At 47.4% G+C, this 17,604-nt stretch overlaps 1 long non-coding RNA gene across 1 annotated transcript; it reads right to left on the bottom strand.

The window, feature by feature from the left end:
• Positions 1-1,827: 1,827 nt before the first annotated feature.
• On the bottom strand, positions 1,828-11,283 carry LOC141278794 (uncharacterized). The gene is made up of 2 exons (XR_012332023.1): positions 4,464-11,283; positions 1,828-2,840 (listed from the first exon to the last, which is right to left on the bottom strand). It is a non-coding gene; the product is annotated as an uncharacterized lncRNA (long non-coding RNA).
• Between the last annotated feature and the right edge of the window lie 6,321 nt (positions 11,284-17,604).

Below are 17,604 nucleotides of genomic sequence, written 5' to 3'. Positions count from 1 at the left end.
TAGTGTTAGCGTACGTGTTAGGATTAGGGGACGGGTGATGGTCAGGCTTCGGGGAAGGGTTAGGGTTAGGGTTCGGGCTAAGGTTAAGGTTAGGGGACGGGGACGGTTTAGGGTCAAGGGGAGGTTACGACAACGCCTTAGGTGGTGCGTACGTGTGAGGGCGCATGTTAGTGTTCGCGTACGTGTTAGGATTATGGGACGGGTGAGGGTCAGGCTTCGGGGAAGGGTTAGGGTTAGGGTTCGGGCTAGGGTTAGGGTTAGGGGACGGGGACGGTTTAGGGTCCAGGGGAGGGTTCAACAACGCCTTAGGGGGAGCGTACGTGTGAGGGCGCGGGTTAGTGTTAGCGTACGGGTTAGGATTAGGGGACGGGTGAGGGTCAGGCTTCGGGGAATGGTTAGGGTTAGGGTTCGGGCTAGGGTTAGGGTTAGGAGACGGGGACGGTTTACGGTCCAGGGGAGGGTACAGCAACGCTTTAGGGGGAGCGTACGTGTAAGGGCGCGGGTTAGTGTTAGCGTACGGGTTAGGATTAGTGGACGGGTGAGGGTCAGGCTTCTGGGAAGGGTTAGGGTTAGGGTTTCGGCTAGGGTTAGGGTTAGGGGACGGGGACGGTTTAGGGTCCAGGGGAGGGTACGACAACGCTTTAGGGGGAGCGTACGTGTGAGGGCGCGGGTTAGTGTTAGCGTACGGGTTAGGATTAGGGGACGGGTGAGGGTCAGGCTTCGGGGAAGGGTTAGGGTTAGGGTTCGGGCTAGGGTTAGGCTTAGGGGACGGGGACGGTTTAGGGTCCAGGGGAGGGTACGACAACGCTTTAGGGAGAGCGTGCGTGTGAGGGCGCGGGTTAGTGTTCGCGTACGGGTTAGGATTAGGGGACGGGTGAGGGTCAGGTTTCGGGGAAGAGTTAGGGTTAGTGTTCGGGATAGGGTTAGGGTTAAGGGACGGGGACGGTTTAGGGTCTAGGGGAGGGTACGACAACGCTTTAGGGGGAGCGTACGTGTGAGGGCGCGTGTTAGTGTTCGCGTACCGGTTAGGATTAGGGGACGGGTGAGGGTCAGGCTTCGGGGAAGTGTTAGGGTTAGGGTTCGGGCAGGGTTAGGGTTAGGGGACGAGGACGGTTTAGGGTCCAGGTGAGGGTACGGCAACGCTTTAGGGGGAGCGTGCGTGTGAGGGCGCGGGTTATTGTTAGCGTACGGGTTAGGATTAGGGGACGGGTTAGGGTCAGGTTTCGGGGAAGGGTTAGGGTTAGGGTTCGGGCTAGGGTTAGGGTTAGGGGACGGGGACGGTTTAGGGTCCAGGTGAGCGTACGGCAACGCTTTAGGGGGAGCGTGCGTGTGAGGGCACGGGTTAGTGTTATCGTACGTGCTAGGATTAGGGGACGGGTGAGGGTCAGGCTTCGGGGAAGGGTTAGGGTTAGGGTTCGGGCCCGGGTTAGGGATAGGGGACGGGGACGGTTTAGGGTCCAGGTGAGGGTACAGCAACGCTTTAGGGGGAGCATGCGTGTGAGGACGCGGGTTAGTGTTAGCTTACGGGTTAGGATTAGGGGACGGGTGAGGGTCAGGCTTCGGGGAAGTGTTAGGTTTAGGGTTCGGACTAGGGTTAGGGTTAGGGGACGGGGACGGTTTAGGGTCCAGGTGAGGGTATGGCAACGCTGTAGGGGGAGCGTGCGTGTGGGGGCGCGGGTTAGTGTTGGCGTACGGGTTAGGATTAGGGGACGGGTGAGGGTCAGGCTTCAGGGAAGTGTTAGGGTTAGGTGCCGAGGACCAGCCCCAGCGGTACAGGATTGCCTGAGGGGAGGACGGCTTCGGCGAGGACAGAACTCAAGACACCTCTTCTTGGATGCAAGGATCTGACATTTTATTAGCAAAAAGCTGCAGCATTTATAGTTCTACAGTTCCTTATTCTTATTTTCATATCATCTTTTAATCTTTTACAACCTTTTTGTTTTTGAGCCAAAAATCTTACACAAACAATAACACATTAACCACTTTAACAAAAAACATCCGCTTACATAAGCTGTTCACACAATGATCTCACTAATGTTTTTCTCACACAGTCTCCTGCGGTGGAGCATATCCTGATCACAGCTCCTGTGGTCTCTTTGTACTTCGACGAAATCAAACACAATCTCTTCGGTTTTTCACACCTTGGTGATTTTTTGGCTCACGTAAGCTATTTTCTTTATAGGTCAGTACCAAACAGTCCAAGTCCCACCGGGTACTCCATGTTCTACCTTCACAGGCTTGCCGTTCCACTTCCAGATCGTATCTCTTCCTATTATTGGCCACCTCGCAGGGCACCGTACTGTAAGACCTAACCTATTCTTAAAATATCTGCAACAAATCAATTAAGCTTTATATCTATTTCTTTGCATAGCTTTATCTGCATCTTTAAAATCTACATATCCCATGATCATTTTAATTCTAGCTATTTCCCACATAACCCAATATAATTTCTTATATACCCAATCTACAAAAAATCTTCCCCTATACCAAAACCAAATGTTTCCATTTTACTCTATACTGTGGTCTAGGTTTAAATCCTGCATTACAACATAATATGTTGCATAGCAAAAATACCCCAATAAGCATCATTTTACAACCAGGGAATTGCTTGGGGAAATCTTGAGGGGAACCGCCTCTCGGGAAGCTTTGCTTTCCCATTTTGTACCTCCCAGTACTAGCTTTGCTCAGTACTGTCAGCCTTGGCTTTGCACAGACCTCTTGGTACATTCAGAGCCGGGTCCCGACATCTCCCCCTTTTTTATTTTTTAAATAAAGGGTATGCAATTCCAATTTGGTCCGATAGACGCTCTTTAAGGCGGTCTGGATCAATCTGAGAAAGACTGGAAAACAAATTAAAAGCAAAATTATTACAATGCCAGCTGCTCCATAATTTATCAACATATGGGTAAAAGAATTCTCTTGAAAAAAATTTCTCATATTTTGAAACATTTCTTCTGCAATTTTAGATGGATTAATGTTTAACTGAGAGGAGGCAATATCATGTATCTGTTGATGCAGCTTATTTAAATCTATTCCTATATCACTGGAATTCCAAACATTTAAAATGTGCATTTGTATCTTTTCCCAGGTATATTCTGATTCATTTACTATTAACGGTGTTACACAAACCCAAGAAAACCTTGCATGACAAGTAAGAGATAATCTTATTTTCAGAGCCGTTAGCTCTTGACCTACATGCAAAACTGCTTCCTCTAATGCATCAACTTTATTTTCTAACTTTCTATCTATAGCTTCTTGAGTTGCTAGGGCCAAGGATATATTTTTGGACAAATCATTAACATATTGAGCGGTTTGTATTTCCTTAACTAATGTATACGTTGCTAAGGAAAAAGAACTTACAATCCCTATTAAAGCAGATATTCCTAAAATTAAAGTAGCAACAAATCTTTTAGGCCTCATTAATTCACTAACCCTTTTAATAACTTCTACACCTTTATCACTATACCAAGATTCCTCTAAAGTAACTGGCAACATAATATAAGCAGGTTTTTTTTTAACAACATAATAATTTGAACTTTCATATTGGGTATTATACAGGTGGTCAACATACATTCTGTACATAACACATGAAATCTATGATATTTTCGTACAATCTGCAAATTATCAGACTTATTAGTTAACAATAAAACATATGGAGACATAACACAAGTTTGTACATAATATACATTTTCCTTAGCATTTGGTCTCTTCAATGTCACATTTTCTACAGCTAATAATAATCTCCATAATTGAGGTTGTATATAAACATTATTTTTATGATTAAAGGTATACATAGGTGCTATCCAACCAAAACTATTCCATCTATTAATTCTTAAAGGAGAAGGAATTAAAGAGTCCTTCCAGTTATATCGTATTACATGTTGTAAATACTGTCTATAATCACTATCAGGCTTATCCATACTCCAATCAGAAACATAATATTTACTCCCGGGAATAACAATTTTGGCTTCCGTATTATGCATGCAATAAACCCAAGATGGAAACCCAACATTAATATCTATTCCTCTCCATTCATCTATTGCTTTATCTGGTATAATATCACAATCAGGATATTTAGATGGATGGATTTTTGATTCTCCTTTAGTACCTGAATCTACAAACTTTCCTATTAAAGACCTTAAGTGTCTGGTGGTTTTATCTTTGCCTGAAGGCTCCTTAGGAGAATCTGTTAATAAGCCAAAATCACTTACCGGCAAACATCCATTTTTTCCTTTATCTAAGCTATATTTCTTTACATAAAAACAAATTGGTGGAAAATTAGTTTGCCCTTTAAACGTATAATTTCTATTTATTACAAATTGCCCATAATTTTGTATTCCCTTTATACCATCTGTCAATTCTGACAAAGATGAAGACACTGCAATAGCAGAATCCTTCCAAGTAACAGCATGTAATATAGGCGGATCAGGAAAATAAGCCCAATAGGTTGTATTAGCACTTACCTGAACTGAAAGCAAGGTCAAAAGAGCCATAAAAAAATTACAGGTAGTGAGCGGTAAACCTTGAGTATTTACCACAGCCTCAGCATTATTACACAGCCTTTTAATAGCCCCCCAGGTGACTTCGGGGGCATCTAAGGTGGACGCAGCATATCGGCGCTTGCTTCCTCTCTGACTCCCTTTATTAAATGATAAAGCTTTAGACCCTAAAGACAGAGAGGAGGTTTGAACTTCCTTGTTACATTTTGATTCAAAAGAAAGCTGCTGAAGTGGGGAAATCAGTTGTTTCACAGGCTCTATGTCTGGTTTCACTTTCTTTAACGCTTGATTTGACATTTTGTTCGTCAGCAGAATTTCCTGTTATTCGCTGTGTTAAGTTCCCCGCCACGGGATGTCTTACCAGACGGTCTGGTATCCAAACAGGTGAATCAAAATTCTGGGGAAACACACAAGCATATCCTCTACCACTTGTTAATAAAACATCTGGTCCATTCCATTTACCTGTTAAAACATCTTTCCAAAATACCATAGGTCTTTTTAAACCTTCTTTTCTTTCCCAATGTACCATCATGGGGGTTTTCCCAATGCTATTTATATTTAAATAATTTAACACAAACATAGCATGATTCAATCTTTGATGAGGAGAGAAATATTTCATCTCTCCTTCTTGTAGCTTTGCTAACATTACTTTTAGCATCTGATTACTTCTTTCAACTATAGCTTGTCCCTGTGGGTTATAGGGAATTCCCATACTATGAGAAATTCCAAATTGTTGACAAAAATGATAAAAGGCTTTGGAGGCATAAGCCGGACCATTATCAGTTTTAATTCTTCGGGGAATTCCCAAATATCCAAAGCAAAACATTAAATGCTGACACACATCTTTATAAGCTTCGCCAGCTCTAGCCGTTGCTATTATAACATGAGAATAAGTATCCACACACACATGTACATAGGATAATTTCCCAAAGCTAGAAACATGAGTAACATCCATCTGCCACAAATCATTTGCACGTAATCCACGGGGATTTACTCCCTGTTGTAACACAGTAATATGAGTAGGGCAAGCATTACAATTTTTAACAATTTCTCTTGCAGCTTCTCGAGTCAAGCCAAACTGATACCTTAAAGCGGCTGCATTTTGATGATGTAATTTATGAGAATCTATAGCTTGTTTTAATTTATCTTCTTCTATCACATAAACCTTTGTCAAAGCATCTGCCATTGCATTTCCAATAGATATGGATCCAGGTAATCCAGAATGAGCTCTTACATGTCCTATAAAATAGGGTTGTCGTCTTAACCAAAGATTTTCTTGCAGTAACTTAAGTAATAATATAATATTACTTTTATTATCAGGAAAAGTTGCTGTTTCTATAGCTGGAAACAATTTAACTATATATAATGAATCCGTATATAAATTAATTTTACAATTTCGTGTTTTCTTCAATACTTCAATTACTGCCATTATTTCAGATTGCTGTGCAGAACATCCTTCTGTTTTTAAACTATATCTTTCTTTTCCAATAATATAAGCTGCCTTTCCTGTTGAAGAGCCATCAGTAAACACTAATACAGCCTCCTCCAAAGGTTCTTTTCTATACCATACTGGAAATATAACAGCATTATCTTTAAAAAACTGTAATAAATTATTCTTTGGCAAATGATACAATATTTGTCCTGTATAAGCCATTAAAGCAATTCCCAAATAATCTTCAAACATTAACAAGGCTTCTAATTGTTCTTTATTATAGGGAACAATAATATTATCCACATCTTTCCCGAACAATTCTCTACTCCTTTTCCTTCCTTTTATGATAATTAAACTTACCATAAATGGGTATGAAGCAACAATTTTTTTAGGATTAGCTGCTAAGTGTACCCACTCCAAGGGACCATCCTGCCATAATATTCCCGTAGGTATTACAGGGGTGGACAATATTACCAATTCCCATGGCTTTTTATAATCTATTTTTTGTAAAAAGGTATTCTGCAAAGCTTCCTCTACTTTTTGTATAACTAATTTTCCTTCTTCAGTTAATTCTCTGGGAGACAAAGGATCAGAATCCCCTTGTAAAATTTGAAACAAGGGTTTTAATTCCATGGTTGATATTTTTAACAGGGGTCTGATCCAATTAATATCTCCCAAAAATTTTTGAAAATCATTCAAGGTCTTTAAATTATCAATTCTTAACTGAAAAGGTATATGATGAATAGTAAACTCCTGTATTATTCTCCCTAAATAATTATAAGGAGGTTCAGTTTGAATTTTTTCAGGGGCTACCTTTAATCCATATTTTTCTAAAGCCTCTATCAATTTTTGCAATATATCATGTAAAACAGCTCTATCCTCTCCAGCTAATAAAATATCATCCATATAATGTATAATATATATCTCTTTATATTTTTGTCTAATTGAACATATAGCTTGGTCAACATATTTCTGACATAAGGTGGGACTATTCTTCATCCCTTGAGGTAAAACCTTCCATTGATAACGTTGGTAAGGTCTATTAAAATTGGAAGAAGGCACACTAAAAGCAAATCGTTTTCTATCATTTTCATTTAAAGGTATAGTAAAAAAGCAATCTTGTAAATCAATTACTATAATGGAATAATATTTGGGAATAGCAACTGGAGAAGGCAGGCCGGGCTGTAAGGCACCCATTGTTTCCATAGTTTTATTAATAGCTCTTAAATCTTGTAATAATCTCCATTTTCCAGATTTCTTTTTAATAACAAATATGGGAGTATTCCAAGGACTTGTAGAAGGCTCAATATGTCCTGCTAATAATTGTTGTTCCACCAATAATTTTGCAGCTGTTAATTTTTCAGCTGTTAGGGGCCATTGTTCCACCCATATTGGCTCGTCAGACAGCCATACTATTGGATCAGCTGCTTTTAGAACAATGGCCCCCTTTATAAATTTGGATATCCTATTCCACATTTATCAATTTTTGATTTTGCAACTATTGGAAATAATTGTCCCTCCTGATTTTTTCCTAAGCCCTTATCCGGATCATATCCCATCTTTATCATTTCTGATGACACCCAATCATCAGGACTATATAAAAGCATTCCCATTTGTGTCAAAATATCTCTTCCCCATAAGGAAATAGGCAATCCTGGTATTACATAAGGACAAAAGGTGCCTGCCTGCCTATTAGCAACATTTTCCCAGTTAAGTATCTGAGCACTCCTAGCTACAGCCGGAGCTGTTCCTAATCCAGTCAACATATTTTCAGTATGTTCAGTGGGCCAGGCAGCCGGCCAATCCTTTCCAGCTATACAAGAGGCATCTGCCCCAGTATCTAATAATCCTTGTATATTTTTTCCATTTATTTTTAAAGTTTTTAAGGGTCTCTTTTTAGTAATTTCTTGAACCCAAAAAGCCATATCACTTGACCCAAAACCCTTTTCTTTTCTATCTTCTGAGCTTAATTCTTTCCCCATTTTATAATATGGTAACAATAACAATTGTGCAATTCGTTGTCCTGCAAATATCTGTTGTGTTTTAATAGAGGGGGACACTATTATTTGAATCTCCCCTGTATAATCTGAATCTATTACTCCGGGAATAACATTAATACCTGACAAAGAGGCAGAGCTTCGCCCTACTATCAGGCCCATCACTCCATTAGGCAGTGGTCCTTTTACCCCTGTAGGTATCTTAATAACAGGAGAGTCTGGTGTTAATATTGTTGCGGTGGAGGCACAGAGGTCCAGTCCTGCACTCCCTGGGGTTGCTCTAAACAGCTCGCTGACTGATCGGAGGGAAAAAAAGGATTGAGAGTCTGATGCATTGCCCCTATTGTTTGTTGGGCCCGGGGTATGGCCCGAGACAGGTTTCCCGAATTATGATTTATTGGCATGTTTATTGACGTCGCAGGAACCATAGAGGTTGAGGGGCAAGTAATTTGAGCCCCATTTTGTGGTATTATAGATGTTCCATTGGAGGGCAATAAATAACCATCTTTATGGTATTTGCTACGACATAATTTAGTCCAATGGTTTCTTTTTCCACATCTTTGACATGGAGTTCGGGGAACGCCCAATCCAGTAGGGGGAAGAGGTAATCCCCCAGCTGTGGGATTTGATGTTCTTTTTGGACATTCTCTACTAAAGTGATTAGCTTCTCCGCAAGCATAACAAACATTCCCTTTTTTAGATCTAATTCCAGGTTTCTGCATCATATTCATCATACACTGAGGAAGAGTCTCCCCCTTAAGAGCTGCTGCAATAGCTATTCCTTGCATAAAGGAGGGACCAATATCTGAACACTGTTTAATAAAATCTGATATATTACCAGTTTTTCTAATAGGACGAATCAAATTTTGACATACTGGATTGGCATTTTCAAAAGCGAGCTGTCTGGCCAGCATAGTGGCAGCATCTTCATCTATTATAACTCTTTTTATTTCCATAAGTAACCGAGAAACAAAGTCCTCATATGGTTCTTCAGATCTTTGTCTAATATCTGATAAGGAGGAAGCTTTTCCAGCTGTTATAGGCAATGCCTTCCACGCATTAATTGCACAGGTTGTTACTTGCCATAAGGCTTCCTTACCCATATGCATTTGTTGCTCTGCTGTATCATAGTCTCCCTCTCCTAACAACATATCTTTTGTAATAGCATATCTATCTCTTTTTTTATTTAAGGCATATTGTTTTGCCACTAAATCTTCATATTCAGTTTTCCATAATAAATATTGACCACCAGACAAACAGGCTTTAGTTACTTGAAACCAATCATATGGAGTCATCCATCTATTAGCTAATGCATCTAAAAGAGTAATAGTATATGGAGCTAAGGGACCGTAATCAACACAGGCCTTCTTCAACTCTTTTAATAATTTTAAAGGCAAAGGATCCCAATGTACTTCTTCATCAAAGTTTCCTTCATATAACACAGGAAAACATGCAGCAAAAGCATAATCATCCTCCTCACCTTGTATCCTTTTAGATTTCTTGTATAAAGATTGTATTTTATTAAAAGAAGGAGGTGGTGGAGGACCCCTAGCATATTTGTTAATTTTAAACTTCGATTTTAAGGAAGTATGATTCTGAGAAATTGGCATAGAAAACGGAACTTTCAAAGTTTCTTTTTTAGTCAATTTAGTTTCCTCAATAGTAGGAAGTACTTGTAAAGATTCATGTTTTTTCCTTTCATAATCAAAGGCTGCAGCATCTAAATCATCTTCATCTGCCCTAGGTAATTCATCATCAAAAGGCGGATCGGCAAAAACATTCGATTTCTCAGGTTTTGAGTCATCCTCAACCTCTGAATCACTGTCTTTAGTAACACAATCTTTAAAAGCTGCAGCTAAAACTTCACCCTCATCGGGCGGAGGTTTCGGAGGAAGCAATGGAGTACTTTCATCAACATTAGGAGGGTATTTATAAGGGTTTTTTTGACCCTCAGGCAGGGGAGCAATACTTTCCCTAATTAAATTCCACAAAGCAAAAGTGTCTACAGGAACTTTTTCAGGCCCAAAATGGGTGTAATATACCTGCAAAGTTTGTCCTACCTTCTGCCAGGTCTCTAAATTTACCGAACCCTGTTCAGGAAACCAAGGGCATTGCTCTTGCACAAACTGAAAAAATTGAGTTAACTGTTTGCTAGTAACCTTAATACCTCGTCTATGCAGCATATGCTTAATAATATCAATAAATAATAGTCTCTCTTTAGACTCAGCATGTCCCATATTAGTACCTATTACTCACCTTCACTTACCAGTTTTCCTTTAACTGGGGGTCTGCAGCACCCTATGGTGAGACTCCTATCCGTCCGAATATTATACTTACCCCTTCAGGTCCCTGTTCGGGCGCCACTTGCCGAGGACCAGCCCCAGCGGTACAGGATTGCCTGAGGGGAGGACGGCGTCGGCGAGGACAGAACTCAAGACACCTCTTCTTGGATGCAAGGATCTGACATTTTATTAGCAAAAAGCTGCAGCATTTATAGTTCTACAGTTCCTTATTCTTATTTTCATATCATCTTTTAATCTTTTACAACCTTTTTGTTTTTGAGCCAAAAATCTTACACAAACAATAACACATTAACCACTTTAACAAAAAACATCCGCTTACATAAGCAGTTCACACAATGATCTCACTAATGTTTTTCTCACACAGTCTCCTGCGGTGGAGCATATCCTGATCACAGCTCCTGTGGTCTCTTTGTACTTCGACGAAATCAAACACAATCTCTTCGGTTTTTCACACCTTGGTGATTTTTTGGCTCACGTAAGCTATTTTCTTTATAGGTCAGTACCAAACAGTCCAAGTCCCACCGGGTACTCCATGTTCTACCTTCACAGGCTTGCCGTTCCACTTCCAGATCGTATCTCTTCCTATTATTGGCCACCTCGCAGGGCACCGTACTGTAAGACCTAACCTATTCTTAAAATATCTGCAACAAATCAATTAAGCTTTATATCTATTTCTTTGCATAGCTTTATCTGCATCTTTAAAATCTACATATCCCATGATCATTTTAATTCTAGCTATTTCCCACATAACCCAATATAATTTCTTATATACCCAATCTACAAAAAATCTTCCCCTATACCAAAACCAAATGTTTCCATTTTACTCTATACTGTGGTCTAGGTTTAAATCCTGCATTACAACATAATATGTTGCATAACAAAAATACCCCAATAAGCATCATTTTACAACCAGGGAATTGCTTGGGGAAATCTTGAGGGGAACCGCCTCTCGGGAAGCTTTGCTTTCCCATTTTGTACCTCCCAGTACTAGCTTTGCTCAGTACTGTCAGCCTTGGCTTTGCACAGACCTCTTGGTACATTCAGAGCCGGGTCCCGACAGTTAGGGTTCGGGCTAGTGTTAGGGTTAGGGGACGGGGACGCTTTAGGGTCCAGGGGAGGGTACGACAAGGCTTTAGGGGGAGCGTACGTGTGAGGGCGTGGGTTATTGTTAGCGTACGGGATAGGATTAGGGGACGGGTGAGGGTCAGGCTTCGGGGAAGGGTTAGGGTTAGGGTTCAGGCTAGGGTTAGGGTTAGGGGACGGGGACGGTTTTGGGACCAGGGGAGGGTACGACAATGCTTTAGGGGTAGCGTACGTGTGAGGGCGCGGGTTACTGTTAGCGTACGGGTTAGGATTAGGGTACGTGTGAAGGTCAGGCTTCGGGAAAGGGTTAGGGTTAGGGTTCGGGCTAGGGTTAGGGTTAAGGGACGGGGATGGTTTAGGGTCCAGGGGAGGGTACGGCAACGCTTTAGGGGGAGCGTACGTGTGAGGGCGCGGGTTAGTGTTTGCGTACGGGTTAGGATTAGGGGACGGGTGAGGGTCAGGCTTTGGGAAAGGGTTAGGGTTAGGGTTCAGGCTAGGGTTAGGGTTAGGGGACGGGGACATTTTAGGGTCCAGGTGAGTGTACGACAACTCTTTAGGGGGAGCGTACGTGTGAGGGCGCGGGTTAGTGTTCGCGTACGGGTTAGGATTAGGGGACGGGTGAGGGTCAGTCTTCGGGGAAGGGTTAGGGTTAGGGTTCGGGCTAGGGTTAGGGTTAGGGGACGGGGACGGTTTAGGGTCCAGGTGAGGGTACGGCAACGCTTTAGGGGGAGCGTTCGTGTGAGGGCGCGGGTTAGTGTTAGCGTACGGGTTAGGATTAGGGGACGGGTGAGGGTCAGGCTTCGGGGAAGGGTTAGGGTTAGTGTTCGGGCTAGGGTTAGGGTTAGGGGACGGGGACTGTTTAGGGTCCAAGTGAGGGTACGGCAACGCTTTAGGGGCAGCGTGCGTGTCAGTGCGTGGGTTAGTGTTAGCGTACGGGTTAGGATTAGGGGACGGGTGATGGTCAGGTTTCGGGGAAGTGTTAGGGTTAGGGTTCGGGTTAGGGTTAGGGTTAGGGGACGGGGACGGTTTAGGGTCCAGGTGAGGGAACGGCAACGTTTTAGGGGGAGCGTACGTGTGAGGGTGTGGGTTAGTGTTAGCGTACCGGTTAGGATTAGGGGACGGGTGAGGGTCAGGCTTCGGGGAAGGGTTAGGGTTAGGGTTCGGGCTAGGGTTAAGTTTAGGGGACGGGGACGGTTTAGGGTCCAGGGGAGGGTACGACAACGCTTTAGGGGGAGCGTACGTGTGAGGGCGCTGGTTAGTGTTAGTGTACGGGTTAGAATTAGGGGACGGGTGAGGGTCAGGCTTCGGGGAAGGGTTAGGGTTAGGGTTCGGGCTAGGGTTAGTGTTAGGGGACGGGGACGGTTTAGGGTCCAGGGGAGGGTACGACAACGCTTTATGGGGAGCGTACATGTGAGGGCGCGGGTTAGTGTTAGCGTACATGTTAGGATTAGGGGACGGGTGGGGGTCAGGCTTCGGGGAAGGGTTAGGGTTAGGGTTCGGGCTAGGGTTAGCGTTAGGGGACGGGGACGGTTTAGGGTCCAGGGGAGGGTACGGGAACGCTTTAGGGGGAGTGTATGTGTGAGGGCGCGGGTTAGTGTTAGCGTACCGGTTAGGATTAGGGGACGGGTGAGGGTCAGGCTTCGGGGAAGGGTTAGGGTTAGGGTTCGGGCTAGGGTTAGTGTTAGAGGACGGGGACGGTTTAGGGTCCAGGGGATGGTACGACAATGCTTTAGGGGGAGCGTACGTGTGAGGGCGCGGGTTAGTGTTAGCGTACGGGTTAGATTTAGGGGACGGGTGAGGGTCAGGCTTCGGGGAAGGGTTAGGGTTAGGGTTCAGGCTAGGGTTAGGGTTAGGGGACGGGGACGGTACAGGGTCCAGGGGCGGGTACAACAACGCTTTAGTGGGAGCGTACGTCTGAGGGCACGGGTTAGTGTTAGCGTACTGGTTAGGATTAGGTTTCGGGTGAGGGTCAGGCTTCGGGGAAGGGTTAGGGTTATGGTTCGGGCTAGGGTTAGGATTAGGGGACGGGGACGGTTTAGGGTCCATGGGAGGGTACGGCAACGAATTGGGGGAGCGTAGCTGTGAGGGCGCGGGTTAGTTTTCGCTTACGGATTAGGATTAGGGGACGGGTGGGGGTCAGGCTTCGGGGAAGGGTTAGGGTTAGGGTTCGGGCTAGGGTTAGGCTTAGGGACGGGGACGGTTTAAGGTCCAGGGGAGGGTACGACAACGCTTTAGGGGGAGCGTACGTGTGAGGGCGCATGTAAGTGTTAGCGTACGGGTTAGGATTAGGGGACGGGTGAGGGTCAGGCTTCGGGGAAGGGTTAGGGTTAGGGTTCGGGCTAGGGTTAGTGTTAGGGGACGGGGACGGTTTAGGGTCCAGGGGAGGGTACGACAATGCTTTAGGGGGAGCGTACGTGTGAGGGCGCGGGTTAGTGTTAGCGTACTGGTTAGGATTAGGGGACGGGTGAGGGTCAGGCTTCGGGGAAGGGTTAGGGTTAGGGTTCGGGCTAGGGTTAGGGTTAGGGGACGGGGACGGTTTAGGGTCCAGGGGAGTGTACGACAACGCTTTAGGGGGAGCGTAGCGTGTGAGGGCGCGGGTTAGTGTTCGCGTACGGGTTAGGATTAGGGGACGGGTGAGGGTCAGGCTTCGGGGAAGGGTTAGGGTTAGGGTTCGGGCTAGGTTTAGGGTTAGGGGACTGGGGACGGTTTAGGGTCCAGGGGAGGGTACGACAACGCTTTAGGGGGAGCGTACGTGTGAGGGCGCGGGTTAGTGTTAGCGTACGGGTTAGGATTAGGGGACGGGTGAGGGTCAAGGCTTCGGGGAAGGGTTAGGGTTAGGGTTCGGGCTAGGGTTAGGGTTAGGGGACGGGGACGGTTTAGGGTCCATGGGAGGGTACGACAACGCTTTAGGGGGAGCGTACGTGTGAGGGCGCGGGTTAGTGTTAGCGTACGGGTTAGGATTAGGGGACGGGTGAGGGTCAGGCTTCGGGGAAGGGTCAGGGTTAGGGTTCGGGCTAGGGTTAGGGTTAGGGTACGGGGACGGTTTAGGGTCCAGGGGAGGGTACGAGCAACGCTTTAGGGGGAGCGTACGTGTGAGGGCGCGGGTTAGTGTTAGCGTACGGGTTAGGATTAGGGGACGGGTGAGGGTCAGGCTTCGGGGAAGGGTTAGGGTTAGGGTTCGGGCTAGGGTTAGGGTTAGGGGACGGGGACGGTTTAGGGTCCAGGGGAGGGTACGACAACGCTTTAGGGGGAGCGTACGTGTGAGGGCGCGGGTTAGTGTTCGCGTACGGGTTAGGATTAGGGGACGGGTGAGGGTCAGGCTTCGGGGAAGGGTTAGGGTTAGGGTTCGGGCTAGGGTTAGGGTTAGGGGACGGGGACGGTTTAGGGTCCAGGGGAGGGTACGACAACGCTTTAGGGGGAGCGTACGTGTGAGGGCGCGGGTTAGTGTTCGCGTACGGGTTAGGATTAGGGGACGGGTGAGGGTCAGGCTTCGGGGAAGGGTTAGGGTTAGGGTTCGGGCTAGGGTTAGGGTTAGGGACGGGGACGGTTTAGGGTCCAGGGGAGGGTACGAGAAGGCTTTAGGGGGAGCGTACGTGTGAGGGCGCGGGTTAGTGTTAGCGTACGGGTTAGGATTAGGGGACGGGTGAGGGTCAGGCTTCGGGGAAGGGTTAGGGTTAGGGTTCGGCTAGGGTTAGGGTTAGGGGACGGGGACGGTTTAGGGTCCAGGGGAGGGTACGACAACGCTTTAGGGGGAGCGTACGTGTGAGGGCGCAGGTTAGTGTTAGCGTACGGGTTAGGATTAGGGGACGGGTGAGGGTCAGGCTTCGGGGAAGGGTTAGGGTTAGGGTTCGGGCTAGGGTTAGGGTTAGGGGACGGGGACGGTTTAGGGTCCAGGGGAGGGTACGACAACGCTTTAGGGGGAGCGTACGTGTGAGGGCGCGGGTTAGTGTTAGCGTACGGTTAGGATTAGGGGACGGGTGAGGGTCAGGCTTCGGGGAAGGGTTAGGGTTAGGGTTCAGGCTAGGGTTAGGGTTAGGGGACGGGGACGGTTTAGGGTCCAGGGGAGGGTACGACAACGCTTTAGGGGGAGCGTACGTGTGAGGGTCGCGGGTTAGTGTTAGCGTACGGGTTAGGATTAGGGGACGGGTGAGGGTCAGGCTTCGGGGAAGGGTTAGGGTTAGGGTTCGGGCTAGGGTTAGGGTTAGGGGACGGGGACGGTTTAGGGTCCAGGGGAGGGTACGACAACGCTTTAGGGGGAGCGTACGTGTGAGGGCGCGGGTTAGTGTTAGCGTACGGGTTAGGATTAGGGGACGGGTGAGGGTCAGGCTTCGGGGAAGGGTTAGGTTTAGGGTTCGGGCTAGGGTTAGGGTTAGGGGACGGGGACGGTTTAGGGTCCAGGGGAGGGTACGACAACGCTTTAGGGGGAGCGTACGTGTGAGGGCGCGGGTTAGTGTTAGCGTACGGGTTAGGATTAGGGGACGGGTGAGGGTCAGGCTTCGGGGAAGGGTTAGGGTTAGGGTTCGGGCTAGGGTTAGGGTTAGGGGACGGGGACGGTTTAGGGTCCAGGGGAGGGTACGACAACGCTTTAGGGGGAGCGTACGTGTGAGGGCGCGGGTTAGTGTTAGCGTACGGGTTAGGATTAGGGGACGGGTGAGGGTCAGGCTTCGGGGAAGGGTTAGGGTTAGGGTTCGGGCTAGGGTTAGGGTTAGGGGACGGGGACGGTTTAGGGTCCAGGGGAGGGTACGACAACGCTTTAGGGGGAGCGTACGTGTGAGGGCGCGGGTTAGTGTTAGCGTACGGGTTAGGATTAGGGGACGGGTGAGGGTCAGGCTTCGGGGAAGGGTTAGGGTTAGGGTTCGGGCTAGGGTTAGGGTTAGGGGACGGGGACGGTTTAGGGTCCAGGGGAGGGTACGACAACGCTTTAGGGGGAGCGTACGTGTGAGGGCGCGGGTTAGTGTTAGCGTACGGGTTAGGATTAGGGGACGGGTGAGGGTCAGGCTTCGGGGAAGGGTTAGGGTTAGGGTTCGGGCTAGGGTTAGTGTTAGGGGACGGGGACGGTTTAGGGTCCAGGGGAGGGTACGACAATGCTTTAGGGGGAGCGTACGTGTGAGGGCGCGGGTTAGTGTTAGCGTACGGGTTAGGATTAGGGGACGGGTGAGGGTCAGGCTTCGGGGAAGGGTTAGGGTTAGGGTTCGGGCTAGGGTTAGGGTTAGGGGACGGGGACGGTTTAGGGTCCAGGGGAGGGTACGACAACGCTTTAGGGGGAGCGTACGTGTGAGGGCGCGGGTTAGTGTTAGCGTACGGGTTAGGATTAGGGGACGGGTGAGGGTCAGGCTTCGGGGAAGGGTTAGGGTTAGGGTTCGGGCTAGGGTTAGGGTTAGGGGACGGGGACGGTTTAGGGTCCAGGGGAGGGTACGACAACGCTTTAGGGGGAGCGTACGTGTGAGGGCGCGGGTTAGTGTTAGCGTACGGGTTAGGATTAGGGGACGGGTGAGGGTCAGGCTTCGGGGAAGGGTTAGGGTTAGGGTTCGGGCTAGGGTTAGGGTTAGGGGACGGGGACGGTTTAGGGTCCAGGGGAGGGTACGACAACGCTTTAGGGGGAGCGTACGTGTGAGGGCGCGGGTTAGTGTTAGCGTACGGGTTAGGATTAGGGGACGGGTGAGGGTCAGGCTTCGGGGAAGGGTTAGGGTTAGGGTTCGGGCTAGGGTTAGGGTTAGGGGACGGGGACGGTTTAGGGTCCAGGGGAGGGTACGACAACGCTTTAGGGGGAGCGTACGTGTGAGGGCGCGGGTTAGTGTTAGCGTACGGGTTAGGATTAGGGGACGGGTGAGGGTCAGGCTTCGGGGAAGGGTTAGGGTTAGGGTTCGGGCTAGGGTTAGGGTTAGGGGACGGGGACGGTTTAGGGTCCAGGGGAGGGTACGACAACGCTTTAGGGGGAGCGTACGTGTGAGGGCGCGGGTTAGTGTTAGCGTACGGGTTAGGATTAGGGGACGGGTGAGGGTCAGGCTTCGGGGAAGGGTTAGGGTTAGGGTTCGGGCTAGGGTTAGGGTTAGGGGACGGGGACGGTTTAGGGTCCAGGGGAGGGTACGACAACGCTTTAGGGGGAGCGTACGTGTGAGGGCGCGGGTTAGTGTTAGCGTACGGGTTAGGATTAGGGGACGGGTGAGGGTCAGGCTTCGGGGAAGGGTTAGGGTTAGGGTTCGGGCTAGGGTTAGGGTTAGGGGACGGGGACGGTTTAGGGTCCAGGGGAGGGTACGACAACGCTTTAGGGGGAGCGTACGTGTGAGGGC

Source organism: Tursiops truncatus, chromosome 5, assembly GCF_011762595.2.
Source record: "Tursiops truncatus isolate mTurTru1 chromosome 5, mTurTru1.mat.Y, whole genome shotgun sequence".
NCBI classification, from domain to species: Eukaryota; Metazoa; Chordata; class Mammalia; order Artiodactyla; family Delphinidae; genus Tursiops; species Tursiops truncatus.
This window is presented reverse-complemented; position numbering and strand designations above follow the sequence as displayed.